The 19,684-nt window shown below is 38.8% G+C and overlaps 33 non-coding genes across 33 annotated transcripts; 16 read left to right on the top strand and 17 right to left on the bottom strand.

The window, feature by feature from the left end:
• Positions 1 to 188: 188 nt before the first annotated feature.
• On the bottom strand, positions 189 to 262 carry TRNAT-AGU (transfer RNA threonine (anticodon AGU)). The gene has a single exon. It is a non-coding gene; the product is annotated as a tRNA-Thr (tRNA).
• A 447-nt stretch (positions 263 to 709) lies between these two features.
• TRNAS-GCU (transfer RNA serine (anticodon GCU)) lies at positions 710 to 791 on the top strand. Its single transcript has one exon. It is a non-coding gene; the product is annotated as a tRNA-Ser (tRNA).
• A 597-nt stretch (positions 792 to 1,388) lies between these two features.
• TRNAT-AGU (transfer RNA threonine (anticodon AGU)) lies at positions 1,389 to 1,462 on the bottom strand. Its single transcript has one exon. It is a non-coding gene; the product is annotated as a tRNA-Thr (tRNA).
• Positions 1,463 to 1,909: 447 nt separating this feature from the next.
• TRNAS-GCU (transfer RNA serine (anticodon GCU)) lies at positions 1,910 to 1,991 on the top strand. Its single transcript has one exon. It is a non-coding gene; the product is annotated as a tRNA-Ser (tRNA).
• A 596-nt stretch (positions 1,992 to 2,587) lies between these two features.
• TRNAT-AGU (transfer RNA threonine (anticodon AGU)) lies at positions 2,588 to 2,661 on the bottom strand. Its single transcript has one exon. It is a non-coding gene; the product is annotated as a tRNA-Thr (tRNA).
• A 447-nt stretch (positions 2,662 to 3,108) lies between these two features.
• TRNAS-GCU (transfer RNA serine (anticodon GCU)) lies at positions 3,109 to 3,190 on the top strand. The gene has a single exon. It is a non-coding gene; the product is annotated as a tRNA-Ser (tRNA).
• Positions 3,191 to 3,796: 606 nt separating this feature from the next.
• Positions 3,797 to 3,870, bottom strand: TRNAT-AGU (transfer RNA threonine (anticodon AGU)). Its single transcript has one exon. It is a non-coding gene; the product is annotated as a tRNA-Thr (tRNA).
• A 447-nt stretch (positions 3,871 to 4,317) lies between these two features.
• TRNAS-GCU (transfer RNA serine (anticodon GCU)) lies at positions 4,318 to 4,399 on the top strand. The gene has a single exon. It is a non-coding gene; the product is annotated as a tRNA-Ser (tRNA).
• A 596-nt stretch (positions 4,400 to 4,995) lies between these two features.
• On the bottom strand, positions 4,996 to 5,069 carry TRNAT-AGU (transfer RNA threonine (anticodon AGU)). Its single transcript has one exon. It is a non-coding gene; the product is annotated as a tRNA-Thr (tRNA).
• A 447-nt stretch (positions 5,070 to 5,516) lies between these two features.
• On the top strand, positions 5,517 to 5,598 carry TRNAS-GCU (transfer RNA serine (anticodon GCU)). Its single transcript has one exon. It is a non-coding gene; the product is annotated as a tRNA-Ser (tRNA).
• A 605-nt stretch (positions 5,599 to 6,203) lies between these two features.
• TRNAT-AGU (transfer RNA threonine (anticodon AGU)) lies at positions 6,204 to 6,277 on the bottom strand. Its single transcript has one exon. It is a non-coding gene; the product is annotated as a tRNA-Thr (tRNA).
• A 447-nt stretch (positions 6,278 to 6,724) lies between these two features.
• Positions 6,725 to 6,806, top strand: TRNAS-GCU (transfer RNA serine (anticodon GCU)). The gene has a single exon. It is a non-coding gene; the product is annotated as a tRNA-Ser (tRNA).
• Positions 6,807 to 7,411: 605 nt separating this feature from the next.
• TRNAT-AGU (transfer RNA threonine (anticodon AGU)) lies at positions 7,412 to 7,485 on the bottom strand. The gene has a single exon. It is a non-coding gene; the product is annotated as a tRNA-Thr (tRNA).
• A 447-nt stretch (positions 7,486 to 7,932) lies between these two features.
• Positions 7,933 to 8,014, top strand: TRNAS-GCU (transfer RNA serine (anticodon GCU)). The gene has a single exon. It is a non-coding gene; the product is annotated as a tRNA-Ser (tRNA).
• Positions 8,015 to 8,610: 596 nt separating this feature from the next.
• On the bottom strand, positions 8,611 to 8,684 carry TRNAT-AGU (transfer RNA threonine (anticodon AGU)). Its single transcript has one exon. It is a non-coding gene; the product is annotated as a tRNA-Thr (tRNA).
• A 447-nt stretch (positions 8,685 to 9,131) lies between these two features.
• Positions 9,132 to 9,213, top strand: TRNAS-GCU (transfer RNA serine (anticodon GCU)). Its single transcript has one exon. It is a non-coding gene; the product is annotated as a tRNA-Ser (tRNA).
• Positions 9,214 to 9,809: 596 nt separating this feature from the next.
• TRNAT-AGU (transfer RNA threonine (anticodon AGU)) lies at positions 9,810 to 9,883 on the bottom strand. Its single transcript has one exon. It is a non-coding gene; the product is annotated as a tRNA-Thr (tRNA).
• A 447-nt stretch (positions 9,884 to 10,330) lies between these two features.
• On the top strand, positions 10,331 to 10,412 carry TRNAS-GCU (transfer RNA serine (anticodon GCU)). Its single transcript has one exon. It is a non-coding gene; the product is annotated as a tRNA-Ser (tRNA).
• Positions 10,413 to 11,009: 597 nt separating this feature from the next.
• TRNAT-AGU (transfer RNA threonine (anticodon AGU)) lies at positions 11,010 to 11,083 on the bottom strand. Its single transcript has one exon. It is a non-coding gene; the product is annotated as a tRNA-Thr (tRNA).
• A 447-nt stretch (positions 11,084 to 11,530) lies between these two features.
• TRNAS-GCU (transfer RNA serine (anticodon GCU)) lies at positions 11,531 to 11,612 on the top strand. The gene has a single exon. It is a non-coding gene; the product is annotated as a tRNA-Ser (tRNA).
• Positions 11,613 to 12,217: 605 nt separating this feature from the next.
• TRNAT-AGU (transfer RNA threonine (anticodon AGU)) lies at positions 12,218 to 12,291 on the bottom strand. The gene has a single exon. It is a non-coding gene; the product is annotated as a tRNA-Thr (tRNA).
• A 447-nt stretch (positions 12,292 to 12,738) lies between these two features.
• On the top strand, positions 12,739 to 12,820 carry TRNAS-GCU (transfer RNA serine (anticodon GCU)). Its single transcript has one exon. It is a non-coding gene; the product is annotated as a tRNA-Ser (tRNA).
• A 596-nt stretch (positions 12,821 to 13,416) lies between these two features.
• Positions 13,417 to 13,490, bottom strand: TRNAT-AGU (transfer RNA threonine (anticodon AGU)). Its single transcript has one exon. It is a non-coding gene; the product is annotated as a tRNA-Thr (tRNA).
• A 447-nt stretch (positions 13,491 to 13,937) lies between these two features.
• TRNAS-GCU (transfer RNA serine (anticodon GCU)) lies at positions 13,938 to 14,019 on the top strand. Its single transcript has one exon. It is a non-coding gene; the product is annotated as a tRNA-Ser (tRNA).
• Positions 14,020 to 14,615: 596 nt separating this feature from the next.
• On the bottom strand, positions 14,616 to 14,689 carry TRNAT-AGU (transfer RNA threonine (anticodon AGU)). The gene has a single exon. It is a non-coding gene; the product is annotated as a tRNA-Thr (tRNA).
• A 447-nt stretch (positions 14,690 to 15,136) lies between these two features.
• TRNAS-GCU (transfer RNA serine (anticodon GCU)) lies at positions 15,137 to 15,218 on the top strand. Its single transcript has one exon. It is a non-coding gene; the product is annotated as a tRNA-Ser (tRNA).
• Positions 15,219 to 15,823: 605 nt separating this feature from the next.
• Positions 15,824 to 15,897, bottom strand: TRNAT-AGU (transfer RNA threonine (anticodon AGU)). Its single transcript has one exon. It is a non-coding gene; the product is annotated as a tRNA-Thr (tRNA).
• A 447-nt stretch (positions 15,898 to 16,344) lies between these two features.
• TRNAS-GCU (transfer RNA serine (anticodon GCU)) lies at positions 16,345 to 16,426 on the top strand. The gene has a single exon. It is a non-coding gene; the product is annotated as a tRNA-Ser (tRNA).
• Positions 16,427 to 17,022: 596 nt separating this feature from the next.
• On the bottom strand, positions 17,023 to 17,096 carry TRNAT-AGU (transfer RNA threonine (anticodon AGU)). Its single transcript has one exon. It is a non-coding gene; the product is annotated as a tRNA-Thr (tRNA).
• A 447-nt stretch (positions 17,097 to 17,543) lies between these two features.
• Positions 17,544 to 17,625, top strand: TRNAS-GCU (transfer RNA serine (anticodon GCU)). Its single transcript has one exon. It is a non-coding gene; the product is annotated as a tRNA-Ser (tRNA).
• A 605-nt stretch (positions 17,626 to 18,230) lies between these two features.
• On the bottom strand, positions 18,231 to 18,304 carry TRNAT-AGU (transfer RNA threonine (anticodon AGU)). Its single transcript has one exon. It is a non-coding gene; the product is annotated as a tRNA-Thr (tRNA).
• Positions 18,305 to 18,751: 447 nt separating this feature from the next.
• TRNAS-GCU (transfer RNA serine (anticodon GCU)) lies at positions 18,752 to 18,833 on the top strand. Its single transcript has one exon. It is a non-coding gene; the product is annotated as a tRNA-Ser (tRNA).
• A 596-nt stretch (positions 18,834 to 19,429) lies between these two features.
• TRNAT-AGU (transfer RNA threonine (anticodon AGU)) lies at positions 19,430 to 19,503 on the bottom strand. The gene has a single exon. It is a non-coding gene; the product is annotated as a tRNA-Thr (tRNA).
• Positions 19,504 to 19,684: the final 181 nt, after the last annotated feature.

Genomic DNA, 19,684 nt, shown 5'->3' on the forward strand with positions numbered 1-19,684 from the left:
CTAAAGACAAAATCCACTGGTTTTATGTTTGATGCCATCTTCCTTCCTTTTTGGCCCCTATACAGAAGAAATTCTTAATCTCACAATTGCACTATCAGTAGAGACGCAGCCAAGGTAAATTTGAGGTTTTACGCAAGTGAAATTCCCATTTTTAAGATAGGAAGTTTGTTTTTCAGATGATGAAAACAAGGCACTGCTGAGATTCGAACTCAGGATCTCCTGTTTACTAGACAGGCGCTTTAACCAACTAAGCCACAGCACCACAAGCTGGAAAGCCTATGAAATCTAGGGAAGATGTCAGCACCAATCAAAACTTTCAAGTGGTTAACTTAGCAAGACAACATTGAGTTGAGTTTCATTCCATGCACACAGAAACGAGGAACAGGATGTAATTCTCAGTCATGAAGTCCAGCTTTAATTTGGGACTTATTTTTCTTCCAAGTTATGACACAAAATAGGCGGATTGAAGGAATTCCACGGCAGGGCCAAAGGAGGAAAAATTAGGAATGATTGAAAAGTTGGTATTAAAACCCTGAGCACTGGTTTATTTCCTACAGAGTTTGCCCCAATCTAACTTTAAAAAATAGACACTGTAGGAGATAATATAAGGCCACTCTGACAAAAGCTGACATAAAATCTTCAGAGAAAGCACACTGACTGGTAAAAATAATCATTACATCTTATCTCCTTAGCGCATGAGCGCCATGTAGACGAGGTGGCCGAGTGGTTAAGGCGATGGACTGCTAATCCATTGTGCTCTGCATGCATGGGTTCGAATCCCATCCTCGTTGGTTTAATCTGCTTGTTACACGTTGTATTGTTTTGATTTCTTTTCTAGCCCAAGCGGTAGATACTTCAAGCTTGAAAGTTTATCTTCCTTTTTAAGAAAGCTGCTATCAAACTTTGCAGAGTCAGAAGTGTAATTCCACTGGTTTTATCTTTTAATGCTTGATGCATCCTTTATTCTCTAAAGAAAATTATATCATCTAATTCCTTTTTAAGCACTTCGACAGCAGAGATTTTTTTCTCTCAACTGCACTATGTTAGGACTGTGGTAAAGACAGGTTTAATGTCATACAAGAACAAAAGTCCTCTTTTTTTGGCTAAAATGGCCCAAACTGAGGTGAAGAAAGAAAAGCACTGCTGACATTCGAAATCAAGATTTTCTGTTTACTAAACAGGCGCTTTGACCAACTAAGCTAAAGACAAAATCCACTGGTTTTATGTTTGATGCCATCTTCCTTCCTTTTTGGCCCCTATACAGAAGAAATTCTTAATCTCACAATTGCACTATCAGTAGAGACGCAGCCAAGGTAAATTTGAGGTTTTACGCAAGTGAAATTCCCATTTTTAAGATAGGAAGTTTGTTTTTTCAGATGATGAAAACAAGGCACTGCTGAGATTCGAACTCAGGATCTCCTGTTTACTAGACAGGCGCTTTAACCAACTAAGCCACAGCACCACAAGCTGGAAAGCCTATGAAATCTAGGGAAGATGTCAGCACCAATCAAAACTTTCAAGTGGTTAACTTAGCAAGACAACATTGAGTTGAGTTTCATTCCATGCACACAGAAACGAGGAACAGGATGTAATTCTCAGTCATGAAGTCCAGCTTTAATTTGGGACTTATTTTTCTTCCAAGTTATGACACAAAATAGGCGGATTGAAGGAATTCCACGGCAGGGCCAAAGGAGGAAAAATTAGGAATGATTGAAAAGTTGGTATTAAAACCCTGAGCACTGGTTTATTTCTTACAGAGTTTGCCCCATTCTAACTTTAAAAAATAGACAATGTAGGAGATAATATAAGGCCACTCTGACAAAAGCTGACATAAAATCTTCAGAGAAAGCACACTGACTGGTAAAAATAATCATTACATCTTATCTCCTTAGCGCATGAGCGGCATGTAGACGAGGTGGCCGAGTGGTTAAGGCGATGGACTGCTAATCCATTGTGCTCTGCATGCATGGGTTCGAATCCCATCCTCGTCGGTTTAATCTGCTTGTTACACATTGTATTGTTTTGATTTCTTTTCTAGCCCAAGCGGTAGATACTTCAAGCTTGAAAGTTTATCTTCCTTTTTAAGAAAGCTGCTATCAAACTTTGCAGAGTCAGAAGTGTAATTCCACTGGTTTTATCTTTTAATGCTTGATGCATCCTTTATTCTCTAAAGAAAATTATATCATCTAATTCCTTTTTAAGCACTTCGACAGCAGAGATTTTTTTCTCTCAACTGCACTATGTTAGGACTGTGGTAAAGACAGGTTTAATGTCATACAAGAACAAAAGTCCTCTTTTTTTGGCTAAAATGGCCCAAACTGAGGTGAAGAAAGAAAAGCACTGCTGACATTCGAAATCAAGATTTTCTGTTTACTAAACAGGCGCTTTGACCAACTAAGCTAAAGACAAAATCCACTGGTTTTATGTTTGATGCCATCTTCCTTCCTTTTTGGCCCCTATACAGAAGAAATTCTTAATCTCACAATTGCACTATCAGTAGAGACGCAGCCAAGGTAAATTTGAGGTTTTACGCAAGTGAAATTCCCATTTTTGAGATAGGAAGTTTGTTTTTCAGATGATGAAAACAAGGCACTGCTGAGATTCGAACTCAGGATCTCCTGTTTACTAGACAGGCGCTTTAACCAACTAAGCCACAGCACCACAAGCTGGAAAGCCTATGAAATCTAGGGAAGATGTCAGCACCAATCAAAACTTTCAAGTGGTTAACTTAGCAAGACAACATTGAGTTGAGTTTCATTCCATGCACACAGAAACGAGGAACAGGATGTAATTCTCAGTCATGAAGTCCAGCTTTAATTTGGGACTTATTTTTCTTCCAAGTTATGACACAAAATAGGCGGATTGAAGGAATTCCACGGCAGGGCCAATGGAGGAAAAATTAGGAATGATTGAAAAGTTGGTATTAAAACCCTGAGCACTGGTTTATTTCCTACAGAGTTTGCCCCAATCTAACTTTAAAAAATAGACACTGTGGGAGATAATATAAGGCCACTCTGACAAAAGCTGACATAAAATCTTCAGAGAAAGCACACTGACTGGTAAAAATAATCATTACATCTTATCTCCTTAGCGCATGAGCGCCATGTAGACGAGGTGGCCGAGTGGTTAAGGCGATGGACTGCTAATCCATTGTGCTCTGCATGCATGGGTTCGAATCCCATCCTCGTCGGTTTAATCTGCTTGTTACACGTTGTATTGTTTTGATTTCTTTTCTAGCCCAAGCGGTAGATACTTCAAGCTTGAAAGTTTATCTTCCTTTTTAAGAAAGCTGCTATCAAACTTTGCAGAGTCAGAAGTGTAATTCCACTGGTTTTATCTTTTAATGCTTGATGCATCCTTTATTCTCTAAAGAAAATTATATCATCTAATTCCTTTTTAAGCACTTCGACAGCAGAGATTTTTTTCTCTCAACTGCACTATGTTAGGACTGTGGTAAAGACAGGTTTAATGTCATACAAGAACAAAAGTCCTCTTTCTTTGGCTAAAATAGCCCAAACTGAGGTGAAGAAAGAAAAGCACTGCTGACATTCGAAATCAAGATTTTCTGTTTACTAAACAGGCGCTTTGACCAACTAAGCTAAAGGACAAAATCCACTGGTTTTATGTTGTTATGCTTGATGCCATCTTCCTTCCTTTTTGGCCCCTATACAGAAGAAATTCTTAATCTCACAATTGCACTATCAGTAGAGACGCAGCCAAGGTAAATTTGAGGTTTTACGCAAGTGAAATTCCCATTTTTAAGATAGGAAGTTTGTTTTTTCAGATGATGAAAACAAGGCACTGCTGAGATTCGAACTCAGGATCTCCTGTTTACTAGACAGGCGCTTTAACCAACTAAGCCACAGCACCACAAGCTGGAAAGCCTATGAAATCTAGGGAAGATGTCAGCACCAATCAAAACTTTCAAGTGGTTAACTTAGCAAGACAACATTGAGTTGAGTTTCATTCCATGCACACAGAAACGAGGAACAGGATGTAATTCTCAGTCATGAAGTCCAGCTTTAATTTGGGACTTATTTTTCTTCCAAGTTATGACACAAAATAGGCGGATTGAAGGAATTCCACGGCAGGGCCAAAGGAGGAAAAATTAGGAATGATTGAAAAGTTGGTATTAAAACCCTGAGCACTGGTTTATTTCTTACAGAGTTTGCCCCATTCTAACTTTAAAAAATAGACAATGTAGGAGATAATATAAGGCCACTCTGACAAAAGCTGACATAAAATCTTCAGAGAAAGCACACTGACTGGTAAAAATAATCATTACATCTTATCTCCTTAGCGCATGAGCGGCATGTAGACGAGGTGGCCGAGTGGTTAAGGCGATGGACTGCTAATCCATTGTGCTCTGCATGCATGGGTTCGAATCCCATCCTCGTCGGTTTAATCTGCTTGTTACACATTGTATTGTTTTGATTTCTTTTCTAGCCCAAGCGGTAGATACTTCAAGCTTGAAAGTTTATCTTCCTTTTTAAGAAAGCTGCTATCAAACTTTGCAGAGTCAGAAGTGTAATTCCACTGGTTTTATCTTTTAATGCTTGATGCATCCTTTATTCTCTAAAGAAAATTATATCATCTAATTCCTTTTTAAGCACTTCGACAGCAGAGATTTTTTTCTCTCAACTGCACTATGTTAGGACTGTGGTAAAGACAGGTTTAATGTCATACAAGAACAAAAGTCCTCTTTTTTTGGCTAAAATGGCCCAAACTGAGGTGAAGAAAGAAAAGCACTGCTGACATTCGAAATCAAGATTTTCTGTTTACTAAACAGGCGCTTTGACCAACTAAGCTAAAGACAAAATCCACTGGTTTTATGTTTGATGCCATCTTCCTTCCTTTTTGGCCCCTATACAGAAGAAATTCTTAATCTCACAATTGCACTATCAGTAGAGACGCAGCCAAGGTAAATTTGAGGTTTTACGCAAGTGAAATTCCCATTTTTGAGATAGGAAGTTTGTTTTTCAGATGATGAAAACAAGGCACTGCTGAGATTCGAACTCAGGATCTCCTGTTTACTAGACAGGCGCTTTAACCAACTAAGCCACAGCACCACAAGCTGGAAAGCCTATGAAATCTAGGGAAGATGTCAGCACCAATCAAAACTTTCAAGTGGTTAACTTAGCAAGACAACATTGAGTTGAGTTTCATTCCATGCACACAGAAACGAGGAACAGGATGTAATTCTCAGTCATGAAGTCCAGCTTTAATTTGGGACTTATTTTTCTTCCAAGTTATGACACAAAATAGGCGGATTGAAGGAATTCCACGGCAGGGCCAATGGAGGAAAAATTAGGAATGATTGAAAAGTTGGTATTAAAACCCTGAGCACTGGTTTATTTCCTACAGAGTTTGCCCCAATCTAACTTTAAAAAATAGACACTGTGGGAGATAATATAAGGCCACTCTGACAAAAGCTGACATAAAATCTTCAGAGAAAGCACACTGACTGGTAAAAATAATCATTACATCTTATCTCCTTAGCGCATGAGCGCCATGTAGACGAGGTGGCCGAGTGGTTAAGGCGATGGACTGCTAATCCATTGTGCTCTGCATGCATGGGTTCGAATCCCATCCTCGTCGGTTTAATCTGCTTGTTACACGTTGTATTGTTTTGATTTCTTTTCTAGCCCAAGCGGTAGATACTTCAAGCTTGAAAGTTTATCTTCCTTTTTAAGAAAGCTGCTATCAAACTTTGCAGAGTCAGAAGTGTAATTCCACTGGTTTTATCTTTTAATGCTTGATGCATCCTTTATTCTCTAAAGAAAATTATATCATCTAATTCCTTTTTAAGCACTTCGACAGCAGAGATTTTTTTCTCTCAACTGCACTATGTTAGGACTGTGGTAAAGACAGGTTTAATGTCATACAAGAACAAAAGTCCTCTTTCTTTGGCTAAAATAGCCCAAACTGAGGTGAAGAAAGAAAAGCACTGCTGACATTCGAAATCAAGATTTTCTGTTTACTAAACAGGCGCTTTGACCAACTAAGCTAAAGGACAAAATCCACTGGTTTTATGTTGTTATGCTTGATGCCATCTTCCTTCCTTTTTGGCCCCTATACAGAAGAAATTCTTAATCTCACAATTGCACTATCAGTAGAGACGCAGCCAAGGTAAATTTGAGGTTTTACGCAAGTGAAATTCCCATTTTTAAGATAGGAAGTTTGTTTTTCAGATGATGAAAACAAGGCACTGCTGAGATTCGAACTCAGGATCTCCTGTTTACTAGACAGGCGCTTTAACCAACTAAGCCACAGCACCACAAGCTGGAAAGCCTATGAAATCTAGGGAAGATGTCAGCACCAATCAAAACTTTCAAGTGGTTAACTTAGCAAGACAACATTGAGTTGAGTTTCATTCCATGCACACAGAAACGAGGAACAGGATGTAATTCTCAGTCATGAAGTCCAGCTTTAATTTGGGACTTATTTTTCTTCCAAGTTATGACACAAAATAGGCGGATTGAAGGAATTCCACGGCAGGGCCAATGGAGGAAAAATTAGGAATGATTGAAAAGTTGGTATTAAAACCCTGAGCACTGGTTTATTTCCTACAGAGTTTGCCCCAATCTAACTTTAAAAAATAGACACTGTAGGAGATAATATAAGGCCACTCTGACAAAAGCTGACATAAAATCTTCAGAGAAAGCACACTGACTGGTAAAAATAATCATTACATCTTATCTCCTTAGCGCATGAGTGCCATGTAGACGAGGTGGCCGAGTGGTTAAGGCGATGGACTGCTAATCCATTGTGCTCTGCATGCATGGGTTCGAATCCCATCCTCGTCGGTTTAATCTGCTTGTTACACGTTGTATTGTTTTGATTTATTTTCTAGCCCAAGCGGTAGATACTTCAAGCTTGAAAGTTTATCTTCCTTTTTAAGAAAGCTGCTATCAAACTTTGCAGAGTCAGAAGTGTAATTCCACTGGTTTTATCTTTTAATGCTTGATGCATCCTTTATTCTCTAAAGAAAATTATATCATCTAATTCCTTTTTAAGCACTTCGACAGCAGAGATTTTTTTCTCTCAACTGCACTATGTTAGGACTGTGGTAAAGACAGGTTTAATGTCATACAAGAACAAAAGTCCTCTTTCTTTGGCTAAAATGGCCCAAACTGAGGTGAAGAAAGAAAAGCACTGCTGACATTCGAAATCAAGATTTTCTGTTTACTAAACAGGCGCTTTGACCAACTAAGCTAAAGGACAAAATCCACTGGTTTTATGTTGTTATGCTTGATGCCATCTTCCTTCCTTTTTGGCCCCTATACAGAAGAAATTCTTAATCTCACAATTGCACTATCAGTAGAGACGCAGCCAAGGTAAATTTGAGGTTTTACGCAAGTGAAATTCCCATTTTTAAGATAGGAAGTTTGTTTTTCAGATGATGAAAACAAGGCACTGCTGAGATTCGAACTCAGGATCTCCTGTTTACTAGACAGGCGCTTTAACCAACTAAGCCACAGCACCACAAGCTGGAAAGCCTATGAAATCTAGGGAAGATGTCAGCACCAATCAAAACTTTCAAGTGGTTAACTTAGCAAGACAACATTGAGTTGAGTTTCATTCCATGCACACAGAAACGAGGAACAGGATGTAATTCTCAGTCATGAAGTCCAGCTTTAATTTGGGACTTATTTTTCTTCCAAGTTATGACACAAAATAGGCGGATTGAAGGAATTCCACGGCAGGGCCAAAGGAGGAAAAATTAGGAATGATTGAAAAGTTGGTATTAAAACCCTGAGCACTGGTTTATTTCCTACAGAGTTTGCCCCAATCTAACTTTAAAAAATAGACACTGTAGGAGATAATATAAGGCCACTCTGACAAAAGCTGACATAAAATCTTCAGAGAAAGCACACTGACTGGTAAAAATAATCATTACATCTTATCTCCTTAGCGCATGAGCGGCATGTAGACGAGGTGGCCGAGTGGTTAAGGCGATGGACTGCTAATCCATTGTGCTCTGCATGCATGGGTTCGAATCCCATCCTCGTTGGTTTAATCTGCTTGTTACACGTTGTATTGTTTTGATTTCTTTTCTAGCCCAAGCGGTAGATACTTCAAGCTTGAAAGTTTATCTTCCTTTTTAAGAAAGCTGCTATCAAACTTTGCAGAGTCAGAAGTGTAATTCCACTGGTTTTATCTTTTAATGCTTGATGCATCCTTTATTCTCTAAAGAAAATTATATCATCTAATTCCTTTTTAAGCACTTCGACAGCAGAGATTTTTTTCTCTCAACTGCACTATGTTAGGACTGTGGTAAAGACAGGTTTAATGTCATACAAGAACAAAAGTCCTCTTTTTTTGGCTAAAATGGCCCAAACTGAGGTGAAGAAAGAAAAGCACTGCTGACATTCGAAATCAAGATTTTCTGTTTACTAAACAGGCGCTTTGACCAACTAAGCTAAAGACAAAATCCACTGGTTTTATGTTTGATGCCATCTTCCTTCCTTTTTGGCCCCTATACAGAAGAAATTCTTAATCTCACAATTGCACTATCAGTAGAGACGCAGCCAAGGTAAATTTGAGGTTTTACGCAAGTGAAATTCCCATTTTTAAGATAGGAAGTTTGTTTTTCAGATGATGAAAACAAGGCACTGCTGAGATTCGAACTCAGGATCTCCTGTTTACTAGACAGGCGCTTTAACCAACTAAGCCACAGCACCACAAGCTGGAAAGCCTATGAAATCTAGGGAAGATGTCAGCACCAATCAAAACTTTCAAGTGGTTAACTTAGCAAGACAACATTGAGTTGAGTTTCATTCCATGCACACAGAAACGAGGAACAGGATGTAATTCTCAGTCATGAAGTCCAGCTTTAATTTGGGACTTATTTTTCTTCCAAGTTATGACACAAAATAGGCGGATTGAAGGAATTCCACGGCAGGGCCAAAGGAGGAAAAATTAGGAATGATTGAAAAGTTGGTATTAAAACCCTGAGCACTGGTTTATTTCCTACAGAGTTTGCCCCAATCTAACTTTAAAAAATAGACACTGTAGGAGATAATATAAGGCCACTCTGACAAAAGCTGACATAAAATCTTCAGAGAAAGCACACTGACTGGTAAAAATAATCATTACATCTTATCTCCTTAGCGCATGAGCGGCATGTAGACGAGGTGGCCGAGTGGTTAAGGCGATGGACTGCTAATCCATTGTGCTCTGCATGCATGGGTTCGAATCCCATCCTCGTCGGTTTAATCTGCTTGTTACACGTTGTATTGTTTTGATTTCTTTTCTAGCCCAAGCGGTAGATACTTCAAGCTTGAAAGTTTATCTTCCTTTTTAAGAAAGCTGCTATCAAACTTTGCAGAGTCAGAAGTGTAATTCCACTGGTTTTATCTTTTAATGCTTGATGCATCCTTTATTCTCTAAAGAAAATTATATCATCTAATTCCTTTTTAAGCACTTCGACAGCAGAGATTTTTTTCTCTCAACTGCACTATGTTAGGACTGTGGTAAAGACAGGTTTAATGTCATACAAGAACAAAAGTCCTCTTTTTTTGGCTAAAATGGCCCAAACTGAGGTGAAGAAAGAAAAGCACTGCTGACATTCGAAATCAAGATTTTCTGTTTACTAAACAGGCGCTTTGACCAACTAAGCTAAAGACAAAATCCACTGGTTTTATGTTTGATGCCATCTTCCTTCCTTTTTGGCCCCTATACAGAAGAAATTCTTAATCTCACAATTGCACTATCAGTAGAGACGCAGCCAAGGTAAATTTGAGGTTTTACGCAAGTGAAATTCCCATTTTTAAGATAGGAAGTTTGTTTTTCAGATGATGAAAACAAGGCACTGCTGAGATTCGAACTCAGGATCTCCTGTTTACTAGACAGGCGCTTTAACCAACTAAGCCACAGCACCACAAGCTGGAAAGCCTATGAAATCTAGGGAAGATGTCAGCACCAATCAAAACTTTCAAGTGGTTAACTTAGCAAGACAACATTGAGTTGAGTTTCATTCCATGCACACAGAAACGAGGAACAGGATGTAATTCTCAGTCATGAAGTCCAGCTTTAATTTGGGACTTATTTTTCTTCCAAGTTATGACACAAAATAGGCGGATTGAAGGAATTCCACGGCAGGGCCAAAGGAGGAAAAATTAGGAATGATTGAAAAGTTGGTATTAAAACCCTGAGCACTGGTTTATTTCCTACAGAGTTTGCCCCAATCTAACTTTAAAAAATAGACACTGTAGGAGATAATATAAGGCCACTCTGACAAAAGCTGACATAAAATCTTCAGAGAAAGCACACTGACTGGTAAAAATAATCATTACATCTTATCTCCTTAGCGCATGAGCGGCATGTAGACGAGGTGGCCGAGTGGTTAAGGCGATGGACTGCTAATCCATTGTGCTCTGCATGCATGGGTTCGAATCCCATCCTCGTTGGTTTAATCTGCTTGTTACACGTTGTATTGTTTTGATTTCTTTTCTAGCCCAAGCGGTAGATACTTCAAGCTTGAAAGTTTATCTTCCTTTTTAAGAAAGCTGCTATCAAACTTTGCAGAGTCAGAAGTGTAATTCCACTGGTTTTATCTTTTAATGCTTGATGCATCCTTTATTCTCTAAAGAAAATTATATCATCTAATTCCTTTTTAAGCACTTCGACAGCAGAGATTTTTTTCTCTCAACTGCACTATGTTAGGACTGTGGTAAAGACAGGTTTAATGTCATACAAGAACAAAAGTCCTCTTTTTTTGGCTAAAATGGCCCAAACTGAGGTGAAGAAAGAAAAGCACTGCTGACATTCGAAATCAAGATTTTCTGTTTACTAAACAGGCGCTTTGACCAACTAAGCTAAAGACAAAATCCACTGGTTTTATGTTTGATGCCATCTTCCTTCCTTTTTGGCCCCTATACAGAAGAAATTCTTAATCTCACAATTGCACTATCAGTAGAGACGCAGCCAAGGTAAATTTGAGGTTTTACGCAAGTGAAATTCCCATTTTTAAGATAGGAAGTTTGTTTTTTCAGATGATGAAAACAAGGCACTGCTGAGATTCGAACTCAGGATCTCCTGTTTACTAGACAGGCGCTTTAACCAACTAAGCCACAGCACCACAAGCTGGAAAGCCTATGAAATCTAGGGAAGATGTCAGCACCAATCAAAACTTTCAAGTGGTTAACTTAGCAAGACAACATTGAGTTGAGTTTCATTCCATGCACACAGAAACGAGGAACAGGATGTAATTCTCAGTCATGAAGTCCAGCTTTAATTTGGGACTTATTTTTCTTCCAAGTTATGACACAAAATAGGCGGATTGAAGGAATTCCACGGCAGGGCCAAAGGAGGAAAAATTAGGAATGATTGAAAAGTTGGTATTAAAACCCTGAGCACTGGTTTATTTCTTACAGAGTTTGCCCCATTCTAACTTTAAAAAATAGACAATGTAGGAGATAATATAAGGCCACTCTGACAAAAGCTGACATAAAATCTTCAGAGAAAGCACACTGACTGGTAAAAATAATCATTACATCTTATCTCCTTAGCGCATGAGTGCCATGTAGACGAGGTGGCCGAGTGGTTAAGGCGATGGACTGCTAATCCATTGTGCTCTGCATGCATGGGTTCGAATCCCATCCTCGTCGGTTTAATCTGCTTGTTACACGTTGTATTGTTTTGATTTATTTTCTAGCCCAAGCGGTAGATACTTCAAGCTTGAAAGTTTATCTTCCTTTTTAAGAAAGCTGCTATCAAACTTTGCAGAGTCAGAAGTGTAATTCCACTGGTTTTATCTTTTAATGCTTGATGCATCCTTTATTCTCTAAAGAAAATTATATCATCTAATTCCTTTTTAAGCACTTCGACAGCAGAGATTTTTTTCTCTCAACTGCACTATGTTAGGACTGTGGTAAAGACAGGTTTAATGTCATACAAGAACAAAAGTCCTCTTTCTTTGGCTAAAATGGCCCAAACTGAGGTGAAGAAAGAAAAGCACTGCTGACATTCGAAATCAAGATTTTCTGTTTACTAAACAGGCGCTTTGACCAACTAAGCTAAAGGACAAAATCCACTGGTTTTATGTTGTTATGCTTGATGCCATCTTCCTTCCTTTTTGGCCCCTATACAGAAGAAATTCTTAATCTCACAATTGCACTATCAGTAGAGACGCAGCCAAGGTAAATTTGAGGTTTTACGCAAGTGAAATTCCCATTTTTAAGATAGGAAGTTTGTTTTTCAGATGATGAAAACAAGGCACTGCTGAGATTCGAACTCAGGATCTCCTGTTTACTAGACAGGCGCTTTAACCAACTAAGCCACAGCACCACAAGCTGGAAAGCCTATGAAATCTAGGGAAGATGTCAGCACCAATCAAAACTTTCAAGTGGTTAACTTAGCAAGACAACATTGAGTTGAGTTTCATTCCATGCACACAGAAACGAGGAACAGGATGTAATTCTCAGTCATGAAGTCCAGCTTTAATTTGGGACTTATTTTTCTTCCAAGTTATGACACAAAATAGGCGGATTGAAGGAATTCCACGGCAGGGCCAAAGGAGGAAAAATTAGGAATGATTGAAAAGTTGGTATTAAAACCCTGAGCACTGGTTTATTTCCTACAGAGTTTGCCCCAATCTAACTTTAAAAAATAGACACTGTAGGAGATAATATAAGGCCACTCTGACAAAAGCTGACATAAAATCTTCAGAGAAAGCACACTGACTGGTAAAAATAATCATTACATCTTATCTCCTTAGCGCATGAGCGGCATGTAGACGAGGTGGCCGAGTGGTTAAGGCGATGGACTGCTAATCCATTGTGCTCTGCATGCATGGGTTCGAATCCCATCCTCGTTGGTTTAATCTGCTTGTTACACGTTGTATTGTTTTGATTTCTTTTCTAGCCCAAGCGGTAGATACTTCAAGCTTGAAAGTTTATCTTCCTTTTTAAGAAAGCTGCTATCAAACTTTGCAGAGTCAGAAGTGTAATTCCACTGGTTTTATCTTTTAATGCTTGATGCATCCTTTATTCTCTAAAGAAAATTATATCATCTAATTCCTTTTTAAGCACTTCGACAGCAGAGATTTTTTTCTCTCAACTGCACTATGTTAGGACTGTGGTAAAGACAGGTTTAATGTCATACAAGAACAAAAGTCCTCTTTTTTTGGCTAAAATGGCCCAAACTGAGGTGAAGAAAGAAAAGCACTGCTGACATTCGAAATCAAGATTTTCTGTTTACTAAACAGGCGCTTTGACCAACTAAGCTAAAGACAAAATCCACTGGTTTTATGTTTGATGCCATCTTCCTTCCTTTTTGGCCCCTATACAGAAGAAATTCTTAATCTCACAATTGCACTATCAGTAGAGACGCAGCCAAGGTAAATTTGAGGTTTTACGCAAGTGAAATTCCCATTTTTAAGATAGGAAGTTTGTTTTTCAGATGATGAAAACAAGGCACTGCTGAGATTCGAACTCAGGATCTCCTGTTTACTAGACAGGCGCTTTAACCAACTAAGCCACAGCACCACAAGCTGGAAAGCCTATGAAATCTAGGGAAGATGTCAGCACCAATCAAAACTTTCAAGTGGTTAACTTAGCAAGACAACATTGAGTTGAGTTTCATTCCATGCACACAGAAACGAGGAACAGGATGTAATTCTCAGTCATGAAGTCCAGCTTTAATTTGGGACTTATTTTTCTTCCAAGTTATGACACAAAATAGGCGGATTGAAGGAATTCCACGGCAGGGCCAAAGGAGGAAAAATTAGGAATGATTGAAAAGTTGGTATTAAAACCCTGAGCACTGGTTTATTTCCTACAGAGTTTGCCCCAATCTAACTTTAAAAAATAGACACTGTAGGAGATAATATAAGGCCACTCTGACAAAAGCTGACATAAAATCTTCAGAGAAAGCACACTGACTGGTAAAAATAATCATTACATCTTATCTCCTTAGCGCATGAGCGGCATGTAGACGAGGTGGCCGAGTGGTTAAGGCGATGGACTGCTAATCCATTGTGCTCTGCATGCATGGGTTCGAATCCCATCCTCGTCGGTTTAATCTGCTTGTTACACATTGTATTGTTTTGATTTCTTTTCTAGCCCAAGCGGTAGATACTTCAAGCTTGAAAGTTTATCTTCCTTTTTAAGAAAGCTGCTATCAAACTTTGCAGAGTCAGAAGTGTAATTCCACTGGTTTTATCTTTTAATGCTTGATGCATCCTTTATTCTCTAAAGAAAATTATATCATCTAATTCCTTTTTAAGCACTTCGACAGCAGAGATTTTTTTCTCTCAACTGCACTATGTTAGGACTGTGGTAAAGACAGGTTTAATGTCATACAAGAACAAAAGTCCTCTTTTTTTGGCTAAAATGGCCCAAACTGAGGTGAAGAAAGAAAAGCACTGCTGACATTCGAAATCAAGATTTTCTGTTTACTAAACAGGCGCTTTGACCAACTAAGCTAAAGACAAAATCCACTGGTTTTATGTTTGATGCCATCTTCCTTCCTTTTTGGCCCCTATACAGAAGAAATTCTTAATCTCACAATTGCACTATCAGTAGAGACGCAGCCAAGGTAAATTTGAGGTTTTACGCAAGTGAAATTCCCATTTTTGAGATAGGAAGTTTGTTTTTCAGATGATGAAAACAAGGCACTGCTGAGATTCGAACTCAGGATCTCCTGTTTACTAGACAGGCGCTTTAACCAACTAAGCCACAGCACCACAAGCTGGAAAGCCTATGAAATCTAGGGAAGATGTCAGCACCAATCAAAACTTTCAAGTGGTTAACTTAGCAAGACAACATTGAGTTGAGTTTCATTCCATGCACACAGAAACGAGGAACAGGATGTAATTCTCAGTCATGAAGTCCAGCTTTAATTTGGGACTTATTTTTCTTCCAAGTTATGACACAAAATAGGCGGATTGAAGGAATTCCACGGCAGGGCCAATGGAGGAAAAATTAGGAATGATTGAAAAGTTGGTATTAAAACCCTGAGCACTGGTTTATTTCCTACAGAGTTTGCCCCAATCTAACTTTAAAAAATAGACACTGTAGGAGATAATATAAGGCCACTCTGACAAAAGCTGACATAAAATCTTCAGAGAAAGCACACTGACTGGTAAAAATAATCATTACATCTTATCTCCTTAGCGCATGAGCGCCATGTAGACGAGGTGGCCGAGTGGTTAAGGCGATGGACTGCTAATCCATTGTGCTCTGCATGCATGGGTTCGAATCCCATCCTCGTCGGTTTAATCTGCTTGTTACACGTTGTATTGTTTTGATTTCTTTTCTAGCCCAAGCGGTAGATACTTCAAGCTTGAAAGTTTATCTTCCTTTTTAAGAAAGCTGCTATCAAACTTTGCAGAGTCAGAAGTGTAATTCCACTGGTTTTATCTTTTAATGCTTGATGCATCCTTTATTCTCTAAAGAAAATTATATCATCTAATTCCTTTTTAAGCACTTCGACAGCAGAGATTTTTTTCTCTCAACTGCACTATGTTAGGACTGTGGTAAAGACAGGTTTAATGTCATACAAGAACAAAAGTCCTCTTTCTTTGGCTAAAATAGCCCAAACTGAGGTGAAGAAAGAAAAGCACTGCTGACATTCGAAATCAAGATTTTCTGTTTACTAAACAGGCGCTTTGACCAACTAAGCTAAAGGACAAAATCCACTGGTTTTATGTTGTTATGCTTGATGCCATCTTCCTTCCTTTTTGGCCCCTATACAGAAGAAATTCTTAATCTCACAATTGCACTATCAGTAGAGACGCAGCCAAGGTAAATTTGAGGTTTTACGCAAGTGAAATTCCCATTTTTGAGATAGGAAGTTTGTTTTTCAGATGATGAAAACAAGGCACTGCTGAGATTCGAACTCAGGATCTCCTGTTTACTAGACAGGCGCTTTAACCAACTAAGCCACAGCACCACAAGCTGGAAAGCCTATGAAATCTAGGGAAGATGTCAGCACCAATCAAAACTTTCAAGTGGTTAACTTAGCAAGACAACATTGAGTTGAGTTTCATTCCATGCACACAGAAACGAGGAACAGGATGTAATTCTCAGTCATGAAGTCCAGCTTTAATTTGGGACTTATTTTTCTTCCAAGTTATGACACAAAATAGGCGGATTGAAGGAATTCCACGGCAGGGCCAATGGAGGAAAAATTAGGAATGATTGAAAAGTTGGTATTAAAACCCTGAGCACTGGTTTATTTCCTACAGAGTTTGCCCCAATCTAACTTTAAAAAATAGACACTGTAGGAGATAATATAAGGCCACTCTGACAAAAGCTGACATAAAATCTTCAGAGAAAGCACACTGACTGGTAAAAATAATCATTACATCTTATCTCCTTAGCGCATGAGTGCCATGTAGACGAGGTGGCCGAGTGGTTAAGGCGATGGACTGCTAATCCATTGTGCTCTGCATGCATGGGTTCGAATCCCATCCTCGTCGGTTTAATCTGCTTGTTACACGTTGTATTGTTTTGATTTATTTTCTAGCCCAAGCGGTAGATACTTCAAGCTTGAAAGTTTATCTTCCTTTTTAAGAAAGCTGCTATCAAACTTTGCAGAGTCAGAAGTGTAATTCCACTGGTTTTATCTTTTAATGCTTGATGCATCCTTTATTCTCTAAAGAAAATTATATCATCTAATTCCTTTTTAAGCACTTCGACAGCAGAGATTTTTTTCTCTCAACTGCACTATGTTAGGACTGTGGTAAAGACAGGTTTAATGTCATACAAGAACAAAAGTCCTCTTTCTTTGGCTAAAATGGCCCAAACTGAGGTGAAGAAAGAAAAGCACTGCTGACATTCGAAATCAAGATTTTCTGTTTACTAAACAGGCGCTTTGACCAACTAAGCTAAAGACAAAATCCACTGGTTTTATGTTTGATGCCATCTTCCTTCCTTTTTGGCCCCTATACAGAAGAAATTCTTAATCTCACAATTGCACTATCAGTAGAGACGCAGCCAAGGTAAATTTGAGGTTTTACGCAAGTGAAATTCCCATTTTTAAGATAGGAAGTTTGTTTTTCAGATGATGAAAACAAGGCACTGCTGAGATTCGAACTCAGGATCTCCTGTTTACTAGACAGGCGCTTTAACCAACTAAGCCACAGCACCACAAGCTGGAAAGCCTATGAAATCTAGGGAAGATGTCAGCACCAATCAAAACTTTCAAGTGGTTAACTTAGCAAGACAACATTGAGTTGAGTTTCATTCCATGCACACAGAAACGAGGAACAGGATGTAATTCTCAGTCATGAAGTCCAGCTTTAATTTGGGACTTATTTTTCTTCCAAGTTATGACACAAAATAGGCGGATTGAAGGAATTCCACGGCAGGGCCAATGGAGGAAAAATTAGGAATGATTGAAAAGTTGGTATTAAAACCCTGAGCACTGGTTTATTTCCTACAGAGTTTGCCCCAATCTAACTTTAAAAAATAGACACTGTAGGAGATAATATAAGGCCACTCTGACAAAAGCTGACATAAAATCTTCAGAGAAAGCACACTGACTGGTAAAAATAATCATTACATCTTATCTCCTTAGCGCATGAGCGCCATGTAGACGAGGTGGCCGAGTGGTTAAGGCGATGGACTGCTAATCCATTGTGCTCTGCATGCATGGGTTCGAATCCCATCCTCGTCGGTTTAATCTGCTTGTTACACGTTGTATTGTTTTGATTTCTTTTCTAGCCCAAGCGGTAGATACTTCAAGCTTGAAAGTTTATCTTCCTTTTTAAGAAAGCTGCTATCAAACTTTGCAGAGTCAGAAGTGTAATTCCACTGGTTTTATCTTTTAATGCTTGATGCATCCTTTATTCTCTAAAGAAAATTATATCATCTAATTCCTTTTTAAGCACTTCGACAGCAGAGATTTTTTTCTCTCAACTGCACTATGTTAGGACTGTGGTAAAGACAGGTTTAATGTCATACAAGAACAAAAGTCCTCTTTCTTTGGCTAAAATAGCCCAAACTGAGGTGAAGAAAGAAAAGCACTGCTGACATTCGAAATCAAGATTTTCTGTTTACTAAACAGGCGCTTTGACCAACTAAGCTAAAGGACAAAATCCACTGGTTTTATGTTGTTATGCTTGATGCCATCTTCCTTCCTTTTTGGCCCCTATACAGAAGAAATTCTTAATCTCACAATTGCACTATCAGTAGAGACGCAGCCAAGGTAAATTTGAGGTTTTACGCAAGTGAAATTCCCATTTTTGAGATAGGAAGTTTGTTTTTCAGATGATGAAAACAAGGCACTGCTGAGATTCGAACTCAGGATCTCCTGTTTACTAGACAGGCGCTTTAACCAACTAAGCCACAGCACCACAAGCTGGAAAGCCTATGAAATCTAGGGAAGATGTCAGCACCAATCAAAACTTTCAAGTGGTTAACTTAGCAAGACAACATTGAGTTGAGTTTCATTCCATGCACACAGAAACGAGGAACAGGATGTAATTCTCAGTCATGAAGTCCAGCTTTAATTTGGGACTTATTTTTCTTCCAAGTTATGACACAAAATAGGCGGATTGAAGGAATTCCACGGCAGGGCCAATGGAGGAAAAATTAGGAATGATTGAAAAGTTGGTATTAAAACCCTGAGCACTGGTTTATTTCCTACAGAGTTTGCCCCAATCTAACTTTAAAAAATAGACACTGTAGGAGATAATATAAGGCCACTCTGACAAAAGCTGACATAAAATCTTCAGAGAAAGCACACTGACTGGTAAAAATAATCATTACATCTTATCTCCTTAGCGCATGAGTGCCATGTAGACGAGGTGGCCGAGTGGTTAAGGCGATGGACTGCTAATCCATTGTGCTCTGCATGCATGGGTTCGAATCCCATCCTCGTCGGTTTAATCTGCTTGTTACACGTTGTATTGTTTTGATTTATTTTCTAGCCCAAGCGGTAGATACTTCAAGCTTGAAAGTTTATCTTCCTTTTTAAGAAAGCTGCTATCAAACTTTGCAGAGTCAGAAGTGTAATTCCACTGGTTTTATCTTTTAATGCTTGATGCATCCTTTATTCTCTAAAGAAAATTATATCATCTAATTCCTTTTTAAGCACTTCGACAGCAGAGATTTTTTTCTCTCAACTGCACTATGTTAGGACTGTGGTAAAGACAGGTTTAATGTCATACAAGAACAAAAGTCCTCTTTCTTTGGCTAAAATGGCCCAAACTGAGGTGAAGAAAGAAAAGCACTGCTGACATTCGAAATCAAGATTTTCTGTTTACTAAACAGGCGCTTTGACCAACTAAGCTAAAGACAAAATCCACTGGTTTTATGTTTGATGCCATCTTCCTTCCTTTTTGGCCCCTATACAGAAGAAATTCTTAATCTCACAATTGCACTATCAGTAGAGACGCAGCCAAGGTAAATTTGAGGTTTTACGCAAGTGAAATTCCCATTTTTAAGATAGGAAGTTTGTTTTTCAGATGATGAAAACAAGGCACTGCTGAGATTCGAACTCAGGATCTCCTGTTTACTAGACAGGCGCTTTAACCAACTAAGCCACAGCACCACAAGCTGGAAAGCCTATGAAATCTAGGGAAGATGTCAGCACCAATCAAAACTTTCAAGTGGTTAACTTAGCAAGACAACATTGAGTTGAGTTTCATTCCATGCACACAGAAACGAGGAACAGGATGTAATTCTCAGTCATGAAGTCCAGCTTTAATTTGGGACTTATTTTTCTTCCAAGT

Source organism: Ranitomeya variabilis, chromosome 7 (assembly GCF_051348905.1).
Source record: "Ranitomeya variabilis isolate aRanVar5 chromosome 7, aRanVar5.hap1, whole genome shotgun sequence".
NCBI lineage: Eukaryota > Metazoa > Chordata > Amphibia > Anura > Dendrobatidae > Ranitomeya > Ranitomeya variabilis.